At 33.1% G+C, this 5000-nt stretch overlaps 1 protein-coding gene across 14 annotated transcripts in view; it reads left to right on the plus strand.

Annotated features, from left to right (window-relative positions):
- The window catches only part of Cdh18 (cadherin 18), a 904392-nt gene that overhangs the window by 37863 nt on the left and 861529 nt on the right, over positions 1-5000 (plus strand). The window lies entirely within an intron of this gene.

The raw sequence follows: 5000 nt of genomic DNA on the forward strand, positions 1-5000 counted from the left end.
AAAAAAAAAAAGAAAGAAAGAAAAAATATCTTAATGGAGGAAAGATTATTTTAGATGCTGTTTTATGTAGAGCCTAAGTCTATTACAGCAGAAAAGATATCATGAAGTACATAGATCTGTAGTGGCAGTAGCATGTAGTACTACTCTTGGTACTTAAATCTTGATTAGTCGGATTGCTCTAGATAAATAAAACTGAGATTTATTTATTTACTTGCTTTCTTGTGTTTATTTATTTATTTATATAGTTATTTATTTGTTTGTTTGTTTATTTAGAAATAGGGTTTCTATGTGTAACTGCTCTGGGTGTTCTGAAACTTACTTTGTAGACCAGTCTGGCTTTGCAGTTACTTAGAACTGCCAGCCTCTCCCTTCACAAGCCTGGATTAAAAGAATGTGCCACCAGTTCAAATTGGAATGAATATTATAGAGTGTATAACTATGGTCTAAATAGAGCCACCTGTCTACTGACAGAAAAAAGCAAGAGTCCAGTGGTTGTTCGTCCCACAATGGTAGATAGTCAGTATATGCTGGAATCCCAAATAGAAATAGGCTAATGACAATGAATGAAAGATCTTGAAAGGAAACCGAGGGGAAGTAGGCATAGAAAATGTTTCCTTCTTAATTGTCCCCTATGTAGGCAACTATTATATGGTGGGCAAAGAAAGAAACATAATAAAATTGTGAAATGAATCCAGAAAACTAATATTAAAGGCAATACTTAGAAATACATTTTTCCAAGTCATATATTCTCATCAAAAGCTGAACTTTCTCTATCTGCACAGGTTTGTGTCACAGCAAAAATATTCCTTTCATTTACAAATGACATTTAGAGATTGACTCCCCACTCCTGCTTATTCGTTTTCAGTCTCATCCATTTTTTCTGCATTTGTGCTGACTTTGCCCCGAAATATTTGCAAGTATTTTAATTGCATAACAGGATTTTACCTTATCATGGAATGACTCAGAAAGACACAGTAAGGAACTTAATGGTTGCTTGGACATAGATGCTTATCGAAGATTATGTGGCTGTCAGATGTCTCAATTATTTTATGGCATATATATTCTGTCTCGAGACGTCATTGAAGAAGAACAAACCTAAACTATTGTGGATAAATATATTTGAAATTTACTTACCTTTAAAGACAGCTTGCATTTTAACATTTTTCTTTATAGGACTTTGCAATCACAGTGAAACATGTTCTTCATATATAACAATAAATGTCCATTACCTTAGTTGAATGAATGTTAAAAAGTTATTGACTATTTTCCTTTTTTGGTCAATGAATGGAAGATAGATGGACCAGAAGTAACATTTGTATATTTTCGCTATTCTTGTCTGTCATAATGTCAGGATAGTGTTCATAGATAGTTTTACAGTATTCCTCTAAAAATATCTACCAATCATCACTATTTTTGAACAAGTTCATGTTTTTTTCAATAAAATTTGTATGTAAACACTTTCTGACCTTCAAACATTACATGTATCATACAGCATCATGTGTACATTTGCTCAAAACAAAGTTTTGCTGATGCAAGACCTAAAGGCATATCAACAGAATTGGGAGACAATTTCAGAGAGCTTCTCTAGTGGCGATCTTGTTTTGGGTGTTACAGCAAGACTCTGATTTCCCTCAGCAGCTCCTTCTGTGTGAAGAAGGGAGAAAACATACAAAAATGTGGAGTACATAAGACTAAAATCACAAGACTCTAAATACAGAAGTGGCTGCATTTGAGTTCAAATTATCAAAGAGCCCTGAGTACTTATATCCTTTGTCAGTTACCCGAGTTACAACTGAAGGGTATAGAGAATGCATAACACAAATTAATCCATAGAACTATATTTGAAATTTAGCCTATTTGTCAATAATCAGTTCAATTTCTCCCTCATTAACTGGCTTCCCCATTCCATTTTTAAATGGTAGCATAAAGATGGGGAAAAATACATTACTGCACTTGCCTCAGAGTCCCTTCTTCAGTTTCTTCATGGAATAAAGAGGAAATGGAAAAAAATCTTTTTAGCCTTTTAAATCTTTAAATATGGGATTATATCCCCCAAAAACTTGCTCCATAGTTTATGCCACTGTGTTTATGCATTTTTCCCTCTATTGCTCAGTTAGGTGACCCTTCTGTTAATGGTGGGTTTTCTAGAATTTATATTTCAGATCCAGATGGAAAATGATGTATAATTTCTGGTCCAATCCTTTCATAAATGTCAAACCCAGAAACAAAATGGATTGGCTTAGGAGCAAAAAAATCAGCTCCAGGAAGAATGATGGCCAGAATGAACTGGAAAGATGGCAGGTATGACACCTGGACATCTGTGCACTCCTGTCTGTGCATCTATGGTGCCATATTCGAGAGAGCTCCTCCAAATGGGAAGATTTCCAGAGGAGCTGCTGAGGCAAGGATGCGCTGTTGAGGGATGGTCAACATCTGACACTCAACACTTGAATATCATCTTATCTCTGAGATGTTAGTGGAAGGCAGTATTCTCTCAGCCCCTTTTATGTCCAATAAAATATATGCACAAATTTTATACCATATTTGAGATTTCTCCTATTTAGTCAAACTTTTGATTAGTATCTCCGATAATGTGTTCTCTCTGTCACTGAATAATCTTACTTGTTTGCATAGTAAATGTTTATAATCTGTGATAATTTGAAATGTCTCTGACTGATTATTTATGTTTCTACAGAGCAATCAATTTATGGTCATTTTATTATAACTATTAATTTATCTTGTAACTGGTTTTCCACAAGTTGTCAATTCCATTCCACTTTTACTATATTCTTGTAAATCAACCATCATATAATACTATATAACATTCTGATTATCACTAGATATATGGAGATATAATGTGTGCAGCTATGTACAGCTTCAAAAACTGACATGATGCATATATATGAATGAAAATTTTTTATCAGAGCAAGTATCTTAAAGCATGAATGTTTACTACTGTATTAAAAATCACAATCACAATAATTGTATTTCTCAGATACTTATTAAATTATATTTTATGGGAAGTGCAATAATTTTGGACTACTATCATAAGACTAACTCCTGACACACCAAACAAACAACACATTACAATTACATATCCAAGAACCTCCCTTTTAATTTTTTTTAATTTGAAAATTGAGATTTCATTTTAAAAGGTAAAATTCGTTTCCCCTTCATTTTAGTTATTGATGGATTTTTGCCTATAAAAGAATGGACAGTCACCTGTGAAAAGGAGTTTGAAATGTCTTCCATTAATTCAGGTTCCTCATGACAGTACATGTCTCTTTAGTATTCTGTCTCCAAAAACTGTAAATTACATATGCCTATAAGATTTTATACAAGAGTTGATGTTTTCAACTTTATTCTTACTCTATTATTATAGTTTCATTACCAGAACTTATGGTAGGTCATTAATATTGTTATGATCCATCTCATCGAATGAATTTATCAATACATTTGACTTGTTGATGGGTACTTCAATTTTTTTTCAGGTAGTGCCTTTGCACATAGAGATAGTATAAACATTCTTATATAACTTCATTGAGAAACACAAGGATTCATATATCCTGCACAAAATGCAGAGTCTGACCTATAGCATTAATGTATATTTAGCATTAGAAGATAATGCTAGGGTGTTTTACAAAATGCCTATATTAATTTTGCTTGTAAAATCATATACAGAATTCTCTCTGCCAATATTGTACATTCTTTTCTACACTTGGACTAGAAGAAAATAAGGTTTTTGCTTACTTTCAGAGATAATTTGTTAAAATCTTATATCTTACATTTTCAATTTAGAAGTGTTATAATGTTAATAAATGGGATTTTTTTCTTTTTGAAGCCTAAATTTTAATTAAATCCTTAAATCTTAGATTATTTTTTTAACAGAATTACTGGATTTGTGTTTCCAATTTATGTATCTATTGTCTGACATAGAAGCATTATCCTGTCACTTTTATGTTCTCACTTCTAATGAAAAAAGTTTGCTTTCTTATACAATCTATCCTGCTCCCAGTTTCTCCTCCATCTACTCCTCCCAGTTCCTCCCCACCTCATTCCCATCCAGATCCATTTCCTTTCTCTCTATCATTGGTAAAAGAACAGGATTCTAATACATAACAACAAAACCTAACAAAATAAAATATAATCAGATAAAACAAAAATTAGCACATTGACGTTGGAAAAGGCAGACCATCTGAATCAAAATAGCCCAAGACCAGGCCCAAGAATCAGAGTCCCACTCATTTGCACACTCAGGAGTCCCATAAAAACACGAAACTTGAAGGCACAATATATATGCAGAGTACTTGGAGCATACTCCATGTTTGCTCTTCAGTCTCTGTGAGTTCACATGAGATTTGTTCAGTTGATATAGGGGCACTTGTTCTTCTGGTGTTCTCCATTCCAAGAGGCTGTTATATTCTTCTTTAAGTTTATGATTTAACATAAATTATTCATTTGTATAATGTAGTAAAATAATTGAATATTTCTATTTTAGTTCCTATATTAGTATTGAGTGTGTAAAGAGCAGTTTCATGTGATATGCTCCATGATGGAACATTATCTGGACTGTAATTTACTAAAATATTCAAGTGGATAGAATTCTCTCAAGTTTTATGTATTTAATGTATAGAGAATAAAAAATATCACGTAAAAACAGAAATGTAAAATACTACACAGCTAATCAAACTAAAACAAGAGTCTAGCTTATAGATGATGCAAGCTAATTGTGACATAGGAGATCCCACTTCAGTCACACTGGCAATTATTCAACAAAGTAGAAAGATATTATAAAATCTGATTTAAAAGAAAGATCAAGCCTGGCGGTGGTGGCTCATGCCTTTGATACAAGCACTTGGGAGGCAGAGACAGGCAGATTTCTGAGTTCGAGGCCAGCCTGGTATACAGAGTGAGTTCCAGGACAGCAAGGGCTATACAGAGAAACCCTGTCTCGAGAAACAAAACAAAACAAAACAAAAAAAAACAAAGCAAAACAACAA

Source organism: Mastomys coucha, unplaced genomic scaffold, assembly GCF_008632895.1.
Source record: "Mastomys coucha isolate ucsf_1 unplaced genomic scaffold, UCSF_Mcou_1 pScaffold8, whole genome shotgun sequence".
Taxonomy (NCBI): Eukaryota; Metazoa; Chordata; class Mammalia; order Rodentia; family Muridae; genus Mastomys; species Mastomys coucha.